Source organism: Glandiceps talaboti, chromosome 14 (assembly GCF_964340395.1).
Source record: "Glandiceps talaboti chromosome 14, keGlaTala1.1, whole genome shotgun sequence".
Classification (NCBI taxonomy): domain Eukaryota; kingdom Metazoa; phylum Hemichordata; class Enteropneusta; family Spengelidae; genus Glandiceps; species Glandiceps talaboti.
The window spans coordinates 15,718,796-15,735,911 of record NC_135562.1 but is presented as its reverse complement, the minus strand read 5'-3'; the positions used below and the strand labels follow the sequence as shown (position 1 = coordinate 15,735,911).

The 17,116-nt window shown below is 35.7% G+C and overlaps 1 protein-coding gene across 1 annotated transcript in view; it reads left to right on the top strand.

Annotated features, from left to right (window-relative positions):
• The first annotated feature begins 14,892 nt into the window (after window positions 1–14,892).
• The window catches only part of LOC144445321 (sorting nexin-16-like), a 6,173-nt gene continuing 3,949 nt past the window's right edge, over window positions 14,893–17,116 (top strand). Inside the window, exon 1 of the mRNA XM_078134860.1 lies at window positions 14,893–14,962. The gene's annotated coding sequence lies outside the window, so the exon portion shown is untranslated. The remainder of the gene's footprint in view (window positions 14,963–17,116) is intronic.

Below are 17,116 nucleotides of genomic sequence, written 5' to 3'. Positions count from 1 at the left end.
ATACACGTATATGCTTAGTGAGTCTGATGGTGCATTGTATCACGTGGTGCATGGCCCCCTTACAGTATTCATGGCGACCAACCACAACAACGCAAAACATGAAACCGTACACTTCGAGTATGGTAGTATAATGAGCGCTATATGTATACAATGTGTGGTTTGCTTGCTGTAACTATGAAAGTAAACCACGTCTATGCAAGTCGATAACTCACTCAACAGTAGCAAAGAACGAGGTAAATAGGAGACTGGTCATATGACAGTATTGAATACAAGTACACAATCAAATTACTCACCTGGAATGACATTAACAACCACTGTCGACGTGACGTCATATAAGATTCAGCAAAATAGTGCTCTGTGGAAAGATGGCAATGTGATGATGTCATGTAACAAATCTAAACCTAACATTAATATCAAAGTCATAGATTAAGTGTGTGTGTGTGTGTGTGTGTGTGTGTGTGTGTGTGTGTGTGTGTGTGTGTGTGTGTGTGTGTGTGTGTGTGTGTGTGTGTGTGTATGTGATTTACAGACACTTGACAAAAGGTTGTCAGTAATTAACTATGCAATCAACACGATGCGATGTGACCTAACGCAACGGCAGGCCCATCCATAGACAAAATGTAGCAAGAAGTTGTTATCTTGTTATCTTAGTATACAATATGAAGTTTTTGATTGGTTTCAGCTTGTTGAATCAAACAGAGACGATGAAGCGTAACCTGAAAAAAAACTATGACATCCTTTACAGAATGACAGACTTGCTGAATTATTGTGGAATGCCTGGAAATCTACCATCTGTTCACATTAGCATTTCAGACAGTTCCTGTACACAATACTAATAAATAATTCGACTCAAAATTGGATTTATTTTTAGCGGAACCTCGGTTACTTTTTCGTTTCTTTGCCAAATACTTGCACAGCTGTTATAAGGTTATTATTCTATTCAGAATATTGGTGATCATTTTTTTTTAAATTACTTAAATTGATGAGATATTTGATAAGACATAAGGTTCTTATTATAACGTTATATTTAGCATCTACATTAACTTCATTTCATGTGCAATAATTAATGAAATTTCGGAATAATGCATACACCAAATGTGTATGTGTTTAACTGTAATGAAGGGATGTGGTGAGGTTGGGGATAGCATATGTTACAGTATGATACATAGGAACCGAACACAATCTCGGGTAATACATTATTCATAAGTGGACTATTTGACCAATAATACAACACCACATCTGCTATATTTTTGAATAATTTAAATGCGGTTATTTCAGCTAGCATTCTTATCTAACTTCTTTAATATGTCATCAGCATTCATCTGTAGGTGCCAGGTAGTTATCCCACAAGATTGCCATTGCCGGTTCTACTATCTGCACCTGAGTGAATACATAGAGGAATGGCTACTGACACCTGTCAAAAAGTGGTACTAGGACTATTACTGTATTGGTTGGCTACGAGTGCTCTAGTTATATCATTTTTACTCCAATTTGACAATCTTCAAGAAGGTAACTAATTAATTTTTTGAAGTAAATTCAAATATAATTTGCAGGTATTTTACACACACACACACACACACACACACACACACACACGTACGTACGTACGTACGTATGTATGTATGTATGTATGTGTGTGTGTGTGTGGGTTCTGTATGTTATTTAGTGTAACTTTCTTTCTCTTAAAGATCCATGTAAATGTAACTGCTATGGACGAATTACGCAAACATCTACGGCACAAAGTGATGATTACAAACCATCACAAGTAGGAGTTAAAACCACGGATCACGTAACCAGCGACTATGACCTATCAACGAGTACCCCTGAGAGAGTGTTTACCAAGAACGGCCTAAGAGTTGCTACCATGGACGACGTAAGCGGAGAATTGGATTCATCACCTAGTACTCTATTGCCAGAGAGAGATACTACAGATGGTTCAACCACAGTGGATTTGACAGTAGGCCTAAGAGTTGCTACCATGGAAGACGTAAGCGGAGAATTGGATTCATCACCTAGTACTCTATTGCCAGAGAGAGATACTAAAGATGGTTCAACCACAGTGGATTCGACAATACACACAACTATTGATCTAATCCAAAGCAGTGTTGTGCTGTCAACACATTTGAGCGAGACTACCGCAAATATAAGTAAAGCATACCCTCCTCTCTCACGGAATTTGGCACGAATGTTCCTAAGGACCTATTTATTGATTTTAGAAGGGAAGTCTTCTTCAATATATACACACATTTACCGCCATCAATAATAAAAAATCATGCTTCAGCAAAATGACATACTGAAATTTTGGCAATAATCATGCTTAAGATCTATTTATTTATTTTATCCCAGAAGCCGTTTTAGAATATTTGCATATATTTATGTATATCACTAAAATTCGCAATGGCCATTATTACCATTGAAAACACGTATAAGTCAAGAAAATAATTTACATAAAGGCGCCAAATTTGGCACCTGTTAATTGATTTTAGCCTATTTTCAGTAAAATATCCCTTACTCTCTCAAAAATGTCCTAATATTAGAATATATCAGTCAAATTAGAAATGGCCGCCATTCCTTTAAAAAAATCATGCAAATTAGTGATAATAGTGCTAGCCTAGGCAGTCTATACATACACATTCTGGTGAGAATTTACCGGTAAAATAGTGAAGTCATACGGTGTTTTTTGTTACAATCACTAGCTTTCCAAATGCAAGTCAGTAATATTCTTCCAGAGCTTTTCAAAAGAGTTCTGAATTCTGCATTCTTCTTCCATCACACCATTCTTGTAAATTTATGAAAAATACAATTTTCAGTAATGAGCATTATCATGTACCTATAATCATGTCCCTATGTATTTCTGTGGAGAAATCACAAGCCTTAGTCGGGCAGTAATTTTCCTTGTCACAGACCGGCCCGTTTCCCAAATATGGTCATTTGCGTGAATTTTGGACTACTTCTTTCCCGTTGCTATGCGTGTTGCTATGCGTGTTGCGAAATTTGTTTGTATAATGTATGTAATGACGTATGAATAGTGAAGCCAAGATAGACGACGTTTGCGTTCTGCTCCATACGATTATGAACAGCTTTAAGCTATTGTCATTTTTCCAAAACATCTGTCACATAGTTAAATTATCAAGATGTCAAAATGTTAACAGTAATTTTGAGTTGCATGTTTTCCGTTTTTTCGAGCGCTGGCAGCTGTGTCTGTATTTTTCCCGAATGATGCGTATGTACGTACGTGCAATGCAAGGAGCTTGAGATATGACCATATCAGGCCATACATGTGATGAAGCCTCGATATGTTCAGAGCCGAGATTAACAATGAACGGTGATTTAGTTTAAATAAAATATCCCTTACTCTCTCAAAAATGTCTTAATTATTGATTGAAAACGTATTTGACCAACAGGTATATGACAAAACCTTTATGGCTCGGATATGGGTTTTGCGGACCTCGCTCCTAAATTCGGAGCCTTTCGCTGTACGACCTTCTTCCGCAAACTCCATATCCGGAACGTAAAGATTATTGTAGTCATATTATGTCAAAAGCACTATATATCATGATTGAGCTGTCAAAAGCATGTTATTTACCAGAACTATGGGGTTTTCAGCGTGTAGCAGAACGTTTTAAATTTTCTGATTTACGCACATTTATGTAAATATTCAGGGTTCTTTTCTTGGTCATTATCAAGAAATAAATAAAAAATGAAACATTTTGTGCTCTTAATTCAGTATACAAGATACAAGAAACTTGATTATCTCTTTACAGAGAAATTAATCAATTGTGGACGCAAAAGAATACAAAACTACAATAATACACATAACAGTAATACACCCGACATAAACCACCTAATGTACAGAAATGAACATACGTACACAACAAAGTAGCATCACTGAAGTTAAAAAGTCCACAGTTCTTAAATATGAATTTTTGAAAATTAAGCTATTTCACGGGAATACATGTAGGTGTTTGATAGTGACCATCTTATGTTTTGTTATTTAAGTTTTCGAAAAGGCTGTTAAGGCTAAATGTGTTATTAGGTCCTATGGAACACTCATTTGTGTATTTAAGTAAGTTATTTCTCTGTTACAAAAGAATTGTTCCAGATTGATTGTGGCCATTTTGAAAATCACAGATTTATGCAAATGTATGCAAATATTCAACAGGACCCAAAATTCGGTTCCCAAAGAACGTGAATGTTAAATTTTGTGCCTCATTTTCCAGAAACAGGGGATTTTTCAAGGGTATTGGTGTTATTGGCATTGGTATTGGTGGTATTGGCATTTACTGATTTATGCAAATTAATATAAATATGCAAGAGGTCTCCCCTTCTAAAATCAATAAGTTGGTCCTTAGGAACATTCATGCCAAATTTGGTGCTTTCATCTGGCATAATATAATAATGCTCAAAACTGGTGTTAAGCCACCTGAGTAAATGCAATGTTAGTAGTAACAAGTTATAGATTAATCCAAAAATTTAGATTATAAGCTGTAATTTGGACTCGTGAAACGCCGATTCATGCTTTATTACTTCATATATTTTAGGATTCAGTATATATAATAACTGTACAAATAGATAAATAGTTTGGTTCCTTTATGTAATTACGTCACGAGATAGTCACCAATAGAAAGTATGCATGCTTGAGGAATGGTACTTGATAATATGTATACACCATGACCTTCCAATATGTAGGGAAGTGACTCATCCATGCACAAACTGGGTGTGACATGGAGATTTATATCTTCCCGCTTTACCTGCAAATACTATTCTGAACGTACAGTTTAAAACCTTTTATTATATGTCCATTCTCTTTTTGGCAATTATCTGAGGTAACATAGGCTTGGTATATGTTCTCTCACATAGTATGTTCAATTAGAAAAAAACACATCAAAATGTTTTCTTTAATTATAAATTCAAACCAAATGCCCTTTTCCCATCCATATGGCCATGTTGAATTATTGACCGTAAGTAGTATATAATTATATGAGAAGGCGAAATGTAAAGCAAGTCAGACAAGAGTAACTTGTCAAAGTCATTTTATATTTATTCTAAAGTCATTTTATATAATTATTCTCAAGTCATTTTAAAGTAGTTTTATATTTATTTGTGCCTGAATTAAAAATACTCTCATAATCTATACCACTACTATATTCATTGCGACGATGGAATTAGCTAATTTTAAAATTTTCAGGATTCTTTAACATCCAGAAAATCTTAAATCTTACAATTTCAGTAGTAAATATTATAGATTGTCGTGTATACATGTGTTGAAAAGTAACATTTAACTGGTGGAAGAATTCATCAAGAAATATGTTAGTGGTGACAGTAATTTTGGCACTTGTATGTTTTCATTAACTTTACGTGACAATTCATAGGACCTGGACCACAGTGGCAGACGACCAATTTCATTATACGTACCACCATATACGATGAGTCATATACGTATTCTGAAGCAAAACAACTGTGTGAAAATAGATTGAGTCACCTTATTATTATCAACGATGCGGAAGAAAATGAAGTAGTGAAAAGTAAGAGAGCGGCATACATAGGCAGATAGACAGACAGACAGCCAGACAGACAGACAGACAGACAGACAGACGGACGGACGGACGGACGGACGGACGGACGGACGGACGGACGGACGGACGGACGGACGGACAGACAGACAGACAGACAGACAGACAGACAGACAGACAGACAGACAGACAGATAGATAGATAGATAGATAGATAGATAGGAAAGAAGATAGGTAGGCAGACAGACAGACAGACAGACAGACAGACAGACAGACAGACAGACAGACAGACAAATAAACAAACATACAAACAAGCAAACGATCAATGAAACAAAAAACAGACAAGCAGGCAGGCATGAAAACTCGCTGTCTGTCTGTCTGTCTGTCTGTCTGTCTGTCTGTCTTGCTGGCTGTCTCGTCTGTCTGTCTGTATGTCTGGCTGTCTGTCTGTCACCACAAGTCGCTATACTAGTAGCGACAAAACTCTAGGTCACGAGATTTTTCCGTCTGAATGAATTATAATATTAGGGAATGATATAAGTATACCTCCTTAAGAATCGAGACAAATATTGTCGATTTGGAACGTTTTCATATTTTTAACACGCCAGAATCAATGATGTATACACGGATTGTTGTAACATGTTTTCTGTTCAATGATAACATCTTGGCTTGTGCATGGAAGAAATGCTATTGTTATTACTTTTCAATAACAGGTAGCGCTGTGATTTATGGGGTTGACCTGTGGATTGGACTAGACGACATAGACTCGGAAGGAGATATGAAATGGGTAGATGGTTCAGGGGTAATTAAAAATTCATCTGTTTTATAAATTACTCTGGCTGATCAACGACGACACTCAATATTTGTATCTGTTGAGGTAGTTAGTTATATAGTGATACTATTTCTAGTATTTAAAAGCAAGATCTAAAAAGCCAGAAAGAATCATTAGTATATCAGATCAATTAGTAAGACATCGCGTACAGTTTAAGATTAGTTGATTCCTTGAAGAGACTGACAAATGTGAACTCATAGGTAACGAATATTAGACAATATTATAATTATACCAACGCCTGTAATATCAAATGGTGATGTTTTAAAAGATGAAATCGGGGAAAGTAATGGCAGTTTTGAACGTTTTGACTCATTTTCCAAACTAGCAGAAGCAGAAAATATCTCTGTGAATTTGTTTTATCAATTTGGTTTCAGGTGACGTTTGAAAGTTGGGGTTATGGAGAACCAAACAATAGAAACAATGTTGAAGATTGTTGCCATATTAGAAAATCGGACGGCACATGGAATGATATATGGTGTGATAACAAGTTTGGTTATACCTGTGAAAAAGGTATGTTACTACCAAACAAGACAGAGTATAGAGTTTCAATTATGTGGCATGATGGTTCTTTACATCTCACTAACGTGTGTGGGGTTTTCTGTCACGAAATACACAAAAATACTGGCACTAGTAGTGCACACGCACATGTATTGTTACATTTTATCTCACTACGAACACAACTTAACAATTTTGTGTTTGACTCTTCCTTGTTTCATCCGACAGTGGTTAATTTGTGTTCACGGAGAGAGATAAAATGTTTCATTTGATGTGCTTGGGCACTCACGGTGTCTGTATTTTTATAATGTAATTACTAAGAAACCTTGTGCAAGGTTAAAAGACATCATGCTGCCTAATTCTAATTCTATAGTCACTCTGGTTTGGTAGTACCATTGATCTGAAAATAGTGGCAATGTACACAATTTTCTTAAATACATATTTATATTAATATTGGAAGAAGATAGTACTATTAATGGTGAAACAATAATTTCTGATAATATGGCCGCAGATGATTTTAATTGTTTGCATTCTTAAACAAGTCTTCAAGGAAGACGTAGCCCCCCCCCCAAAAAAGAAATTTAAAAAAAAATAGGTATTTGTTGTAGTTACTACAACAAGTTCTTTAGTTTGTACATTAGGTCGCAGGCTGTCACTTTAAAAAGGACAACAACTATGGCATGGCCTTTAAGGGAATCAAAGAGATACACTGACAACACCTGAAAGGGTTGTTCATTTCGTATCTATTATGTACAGATCCTTGACAATTTCAGGCACATTAGTATTAATATTTATATTATCTTAATGATTTCAAAATAGGAAGACATAGCTATTGACCCTGAAGATGAAGGTCAAGGTCAAACGCCAGTGTCTCATGAGAAAGCTCATCATTTATAACTACAATGAAAGCACTTAAATAGGGTCTCTATCTGTTAAGCATCAAGAGTTATCAGCCAAAATGTGAATATGTATGACAAATATGGCCGCCATTATAATGGGGGTATGAAACAAAGTGATGTGTATATGCAGACTATAGCATCTAGCATTTGTACAAGGTTTGGTTGAAATCAGTCCATGTATATCAGAGATATACATACACACTTTGACAATAATATGGCTATTTGACCTTGAAAATGGAGGTCAAGGTCAAAGTAAATGTGCCAATAAAAAACACATGATTGATAACGTGTGTGAAGAAACTTGAATGAGGTCTCTATCTGTTAAACTTCAAAGGCAAAGTGTGATTATTTACAACAAATGTGGCTACCATTTCGCTGTTGCTGTGAGGGTTGTAAAACCAAATGACGTGCATATGCCCTCTCTAACATCTGACATTTGTACCAGGTTTGGTTGAAATTGGTGCATGTATATTGGAGATACAGGTAGATGCGGACAGACAGACAGAAGGCAGGACAGATGAACGGACGGACAGACGAACAAATCCCAATGTAGTAGCCCCTGTCAGGCTTTGCCCTTTAGAGGCTAAAAAATAATGGTACGACCCACAACCAAACAAAATGTCGGTCAGAATACACCCTTCTGTAATATTTTGATGAAATATGTTCAAGTATCACTGGGGAAATAAAACAGGTGTGCATGAAGGTCAAAAAGACAAAGAATTTTATATCTTTCAGAAACTCACAGTATTTCTTTTTATTTTGCCTGATTAAAATCATCCGACTTATCAAATCAGATATCCTCGAGGTACGACAAGTCACAACAGGTATCTTTACTTGTTGTCTCATTATTTCAGATTTCCGATGCAATAGTTTGGAAGGAATGTCCTATACCGGAAGTAACATCCATTCTCCTCATGGAAATGATTACTTTAAAACTGATTCACAGAATTTGTGTTGTGCCTTGTGTTACCATATACCTCTCTGTCAGGCTTGGACATTTCATCTTTCTGGCGACTATTACCGACGTTGCTATCTGAAGAGTGTTAGGGGGGAAATCCAAACATTACCGATCGGTATTCAAGTATGGACCGGGTTTCCGCTTCCGCAGTCATAAATAGGTAGGAAAAGTTGCAATATAAAATTTGTAGAAATTATGACAACTGGTACGAAATATTATATTATATTTTAATTACTAAAATAGTATATTATTAAAATCCATACCCAGTACCTATTCAGCATAAATATGTATGTACAGTCATGTATATCCACAATGCAAATGTTTCAACAATAATAATTTATGTTATTGGTCAATTGCATATAGATAATAATAATTTTCTTAATTCAGAGTTTTTTATATTTCTCTCACAGCTAACTATCGAAATCACTGTGCATGTATCAGATATCAAAGAGGAGACAGTGAGCTTGAATTGCACAGATATATATTGGTAATATGATACTGGCTGAAATGGTTCCAATGCAACAGAAAAGTAGTCGAATTACACTGAAAGTCGGTACTAATAATATATCCTAACTAAGCCTTGTGGAAGGCTTGCTTCTGGCATTTGGTTCATTTGTATTGATTTACATAAAGGAGTTTAATTAATTTCTGCAGAAAACAATAACAATGAAACTTTAACTTGTATAATCTCTATAAACAATACAGATAATTTATATCTACTAAATGTTGATGTTTTCCTGATATCCAGGATTACATATTGTTTTACAAAACAACAGATCAAGGCAGCACTCTTCGGCAACATCAATCAATAATTATCCTCGGGCATACAACTAAACTAGAACAAAAGTTTAAGCATGGAATGCTTAGCTGGAAGAATTAGACTTTAGAATACTAGCAGGACAATTCTCCCAATATTGACTTTTCTACATCATTCTCTAGACCTTCTGACCGTTCACCAAATCAATGTAATGGGGATTTTTTTATCGAGTATGTCCTAACAGATAATGTTATTCCAGGAGACCGTTCGACAGCTAGCTACTCTGGGTTTGCCACCATTACCAGAAGAGACATCGAGAATGCTAATGTTGCTGATTAGTATACACGAACCATATACGATCGTCTGACCCTGTCACATAGCAACGAAGGGGAGTGGCACCTAAACCAACCCTTTGTTTTATAACAATACCCACTGAGGATTTATCTACTCCTAAATTTGAAATTAAAATTTATATCACATTATTAACTTTGGGCTTAAGGTTTATTTAATATTATTTATGTCAATACACCAAACCATGATATGTTGAATTGTGTCTGTTTGTATGTTGTCAGTGTTCACTTAGGGGACAATTCATTCCTAAATCATCTTTTTTGAAAATAAGGAAACTTTTCCCAATGTGAACTCTTGCTTCGATGCTAATGGGCTGATTTCAATATCTTGGGATTAGCTACAAATTTTACTGTTTTCAAACGCAGCATTTACAGAGAAACATTTTGGAAACATTTTGTTCACTTTTGGAAATAAAGACATTTTCTGCTATGAAATGAGTGTCGCAGATCGATTTTATTACTTTTTTTCATTTATGTTATACACGGTTACGGAAAAAAGTGTGAAGTTAAAACGTCCGCAATTTTTTAACAGATAACTTTCACAAAATACGTACTTATCTAGATAATTAAACACTTAGCAAGGTACGTACGTATGCATGTACGTATGTATGTATGTATGTATGTATGTATGTGTGTGTGTATGTATGTATGTATGTATGTATGTATGTATGTATGTATGTATGTATGTATGTATGTATGTACGTATGTACGTATGTATGTACGTAAGTATGTATGTATGTATGTATGTATGGATGTATGTATGTATGTATGTATGTATGTATGTATGTATGTATGTATGTATGTACGTACGTATGTATGTATGTATGTATGTAAGTATATGTATGTATGTATGTATGTATGTATGTATGTATGTATGTACGTACGTACGTACGTACGTACGTACGTACGTATGTATGTATGTATGTATGTATGTATGTATGTATGTATGTATGTATGTACGTATGTATGTATATGTATGTATGTATGTATGTATGTATGTATGTATGTATGTATGTATGTGTATGTAAGTATGTATGTATGTATGTATGTAAGTATATGTATGTATGTATGTATGTATGTAAGTATGTATGTATGTATGTATGTATGTATGTATGTATGTATGTATGTAAGTATGTACATTTGTATGTATGTATGTATGTATGTATGTATGTACGTATGTATGTATGTATGTACGTAAGTATGTATGTATGTATGTATGTATGTATGTATGTATGTATGTATGTACGTATGTATGTATGTATGTATGTATGTATGTATGTATGTATGTATGTATGTATGTATGTACGTATGTACGTATGTATGTATGTATGTATGTATGTATGTATGTATGTATGTATGTTTATACTACGGCTAGACTTGGCCAATCAGAGGCATTGATTTCGGTTGGTTATATGGAGCCATATCCCACTCTTTCTTAGGGGTGTGACCTATATATCCGTTTGAGCCAATCACGCTGTAGTATAAGCAAGATAGACAACGAGTTCGGTAGGAATATGTGCCAAAAACTCGGGGGGCTACGCCCTCTCTTTTATAACCACATAACCCTCCTGAACTCGTTGACTGTCTATTACATGTATGTATGTATGTATGTATGTATGTATGTATGTATGTATGTCTATGTATGTATGTATGTATGTATGTATGTATGTATGTATGTATGCATGTATGTATGTATGTATGTATGTATGTATGTATGTACGTACGTTCGTACGTACATACGTTCGTACGTACGTACGTACGTACGTACGTATGTATGTATGTATGTATGTATGTCCACAAGATAGAACATGCCACGATATACCGGTATGAGCACGTGTTTATTAAGTTATTATAAGATCAAAAGTGTCAAATAATGACTGGTTACAGACAGTTGGAAGAACGATGACGTGATCACATTGTTTAGCTAGTTTTCATATTTGTCAATATCATTTGCATTGAATTAAGGCGACGGCAACACTTCCGTTCATTTATGGTGTTGATTATTTTATCACCCAATCATTTGAGCATTGTATATTTAATGTTGAAATAAATTATGGATTCATGCTTTGGAAGGAGAGCGCTGAGGCAACAGCTAGGCCTAGACTAGAGCTTGCATATGCTCCGTGGTTACTTCTAAATGATCCAGGTTAACAATGAACATTCAGTGTAGTCTGAGCTAATCCCCTAAAGTCCAAGTCGATCCCGTGTACGGAGTGGAGAGAGAGAGTAACATTAGAGGAGGGTTACGTTAACAGTAGAGGTTATCCCCACCCCTCCTCATATTCGTTACACAAGAATAGACTGGAAGTAAAGACGCCAAGTGTATTCATCTTTCGCTACATTGTATCAAATATAATGTATGAAGTAGGTTGACATGTATGAAGTAGGTCAACGCCATACACTGGTAATTTTTTTTAGTAATTTCCGACATATCATCCGACGAACACATCTTCAACCAGGCAGCCCCACTGTACCAAAATGCACTAAAAACCAGCGGCTACAAAGAGAACATCACGTACACCAGCACCCCGACACAGAAAAACAAGAAAAACAGAAATAAAAACACCATCTGGTTCAACCCACCATACAGCAAAAACGTAGCCACCAATGTAGGCAAACGATTCCTCAACCTAATCGCAAAACATTTCCCAGCAGACTCCAAGTTACACAAAATATTCAACAGAAACAATGTCAAAGTCAGTTATAGCTGCATGCCAAACATGGCTACCATAATCAAAGCGCATAACGCCACCATCTCCAACAGTGAAACTAAACCCACTCAAAAACCTTGTAATTGCAGACAGAAAGACACCTGCCCTTTGAACGGCGAATGCCAAACGGAAAACATCGTATACCAAGCCACCGTCCACGGAAAAAAACAAACAAAAGTATATATCTGTCTAACAGAGAACAACTTCAAACAGAGATACGCCAACCACAAACAGTCATTCAAACATGAAAAACACGAAAACAGCACAGAACTATCAAAACACATTTGGAAACTGAAAAGAAACAACGAGCCTTTTTCCGTATCCTGGTCCATCAGCAAGACAGCCCAAGCATACACCAATGAAACAAAACGATGCAACCTGTGTTTAACCGAAACACTAACCATTATTAAAGCAGACAAAAGCTCCACACTAAACAAAAGGACTGAGTTGATATCCAAATGCCGACACGAGAATACGTTTTATTTGTCCAACTTCAATAGAGCTTCTATCACCTAAACTAAACCCGTTAACTAACGGAACATCAAAGCCCAACATGTAACAACCCGCCAACACCTACTTGTCCGCACCCAATAACTCACACAATAACAACCAACACCTCCACATACACAACACCAACCCACCAACACAGACAATAGTGATGATATTTCTATTGTGTACACTCAAACAGCACACCCAGAGAGTAGACACCAGAGTTGTCTGATGATCGCACAATGCGTGAAACTCCGAGTTACAACCAAGAAAGAGTTCCAGTACTACCAAAACTATACACACACACATATATATATATATATATATATATATATATATATATATATATATATATATATATATATATATATATATATATATATATATATATATATATATATATATATGAATAAAGATAAATGACATGAAAATAAATTATTCGTTGCATGAATGTCAGCTGCTTGAAGTTCGGATTATGACATGAGCCTGATTTATTGAAAGAACAGAACAGTTCTAATCACTTTGTGTGAACGAATCCGACAAGAATTATAATAATATAATACAAGTAAATGACCTTTTTTATCAAAATGTTATAAAATATACATCGATTAATGGTAACCCTGATAGGACCAACCTAATCTACCCAGGGGCCAAAAATGTACAGCACAAAAATAAAGGACAAATATGTCCCGCTTGGAAGAAGACAAACGGTACAACAAAGACAGAACAAAATATACAGATACATCTACAGACACTAATAGAATTCAAGGCTATATCGGGGCTTTCATCGTGATCGCTTTGCAAACACCAAAAATTACACTTGTTTCTGTGATCGCGCAAGTTCACTCACCGCGAAATAAGAGAAATAAGTTATTTGGCGGTGAGTGAACTTGAGCGATCACAGAAACAAGTGTAATTTTACCCCTTTCATATATGGTTGGCTAAATACGTCAATATCATCGATATTATCGACATTTTATTGTATTCTGATAGAAATATTCTGATACGTATCTCGGGAAACAAGTACCTGTGGGTGTGACTGAATTTGGAGCGGAATTATATTGATATTTACTCCGAATTCTACGCATACGCATGTAACGACAATTTCAGCTATTATAATCAAAATCAGCATGTATGAGTCCGAATCGGAGATGCATACATTCTACGCAACGTAAAAGGCGAATGCAATCAATTTATGATATATTGTGTCTATCTAGAGCTGTGAAGTGTTCAATATACGAACCAACCTGTGTATCTAACGTCAACACAGTTGGTTCAACAAATTTTCCATATAACCCTGTGAGTTGTAAAAGTTGTATCTATGGCAACCAGCTTTTGAATGAGAGGATGTTCATACAGCATACAAAGGCGTTTTGAGATGTCAATAAACAACGAAACATACAAACCATTACTATGGAATCTTGCTATAAAAGTCTCCATTGTCAAATTGCCAAATTGAAATTGTAAATATAACATAGGACATGTCGTCAAACCGGGTCCGGGTATATAGTACTATAAACCATCAATTTAATTCCAAAGCAATTGTATGTACAGTATGCGTACGCATATCACAGTAAATGCAAAAGATGGGGAAACCCCCTACTGATGACGCTAATATTACTGAGGGGGCGTGATCACGTGTCCTAAGGATTCACTATTCACAGTTTACGCCGTTCATATTGTATTATATTTATATGTTGTGTCTGTCAATTACAAAAGAAAATAACGTTTTTCAAGAGTGTACAATACTGTACCAAATCGGCCTTTATCACACTTCAGTTGAGATATAATCTATTGACACCCCTGTAAAAGTCGTCTGTCCCATAGGCCTAACATCATTGAGTCAAACCAGGTAGCTGTGAAGTACTAGTATCTGCGCTATGGATACATATTATACACACTGTATAGTGATAAACACATGAGAAATACTTGATGCTTTCATTTTGACGTCGATGCAAGGTAAGTCTGTCGCTGTGAGAGGGTACGCGAGTGTGTGGGCGACCAACTGGATGATCGAATGCTGATATTAGAACGTGTGTTCTAGCTACTAAGCTAGATTCCAAGCCGACAGCGTACATGGTTCCTACTATAAATTATGAATACATTTTGTTGAATATATCGGGTGCATAAACTATGAGATCCACATTATATATTTGTTAAATCATCGCAACACAAAGTAACAAATGTTATTCACTGGAAAGATTGTAGTTTGGAAAGCTATAAAATGGGGCATAGTTGTTTATTTGGGTACACATCAATATGTGTCGGAGTACGACCAATAATAATAGACCGCCATCTTGGGTCATGGAATGATCACAGAAGCACAGACAATACAATCAAAAGTGCAAACGTTTGTGTTGAAATTCACAAGATTATCGTGTAAGTTTATGTCATTCTACATATCAGCTCTAGTTTCAATTTGCCATTGGAGGAAGAAAGGGTTAGCCTTATTTTAGCATGTTTTCTAATCTATATCGTTTTGATCAAGTACAGACACTTGAGAGGGTAGAAAAGTAGGAACAAAGGTAACCAACAGACATTTAGAGACATCCCATTTGGAGATATCCATTTCCATGGTGATAGTGATGAGATCGAGAATAAGATAACATCTTAGCATGTACAATACAAACAGTAACTACTCATGTGTGTATCGTATTTAACCCGAAATGAAAATTAACGGTACCCGCACATTGTGTCATAACACATGTACCAGTGACACAAAACAGAATATCTAGTGTCACAATATTCTATATATAGCATGTCATCTCTTTACTTGTTAGACCACAAACTCTGCTGAATTCGAAGCAAACACTGGATGATCCAGCCTGTGAGTTTATTTATTAAAATATTGTGCATCAGTTTATTAGAACCCTTTTCGCGTTCGATTTCAAGTTTTATTTGGAAGCTGATCTGTTTGACCTGTAGGTCATGTGACGGATAAACAATTTTAATGATTAGTTTAGTTTGTATTTTCGTTTTGTAAAATTTTGTTGGTTTGTGTCAATTTGTTTAAATTTTATCCAAGATTAAGGCATTGGGGAAGCTTAGGGGGCAAGGGGGTGCTTGCCTCAGCATTACCAGATTTGTACGGCCGTGGTTTTGGTTATAAATTGTGTTTCTATGTATGTGTCTATGTATCTATTTTGGGGTAGCCATGGGCCTCGCGACAACACGTAGTATTGTGATACAGAACGATATTTCAAATCAACCCAGCCATTTTTCTGTTATTATTATCTTTCATTGTTCGACGTTTAATTTCACAATTACGAATATGAAACAGCAACGGTACCGCCATAAAACGTCGACATTTTGTTATTTTTGCTGTCATGACAATACACCGTATTGCATCAGTTGTAAACCAAAAATAGCACTCTGACCTATCAAGAACAATACATACATACATACATACATACATACATACATACATACATACATACATACATACATACATACATACATACATACATACATACATACATACATACAAGGCTAAAAGAGTGAACAAAAGATACACTGAGTCTGTCTGTAACCTTTCGCGGTCGAATGACGCAGGACAGGATTACTCCAAGCACGGCCTCAGTGTCTAAAAATCCATTAGGCTTTATATTACGCATGTGACAAATGTGATTGGATGACGATTATTCTGACCCCCACAAAAGAAATAAATCAACACAACTTTAAAAATAGTATTTACATAAATACAGACTTGTGTGGGGCTTTTGGCACCATTTACAAAATAATACGTCGCGTGAAACCGAAACTGAATTAGTAATAAGCGTCTGTGTTTTTTTGAAAAGTATGACAGAATCTGATCGTGTGATTTATATCTATATTTTTGATGTTGTAATTGTTAACGTGTGACATGACATGACCTGACATTATCGTTTTCTAAAGACCCAATAAATCATTTTATTACTTGACAAGTTGAGAATTGCATTAACTGAAACCGTGCATACTATGGTGCGTATATATATGTATATATGCGGATATGTGTGTGTTTGTGTGTGTGTGTCTGTCTGTGTGTGTGTGTGTATGTGTGTGTGTGTGTGTGTGTGTGTGTGTGATATAATATCAGTAAAGTGTTTCTGGCCAAGACGTTTCGCTCATCTTTGT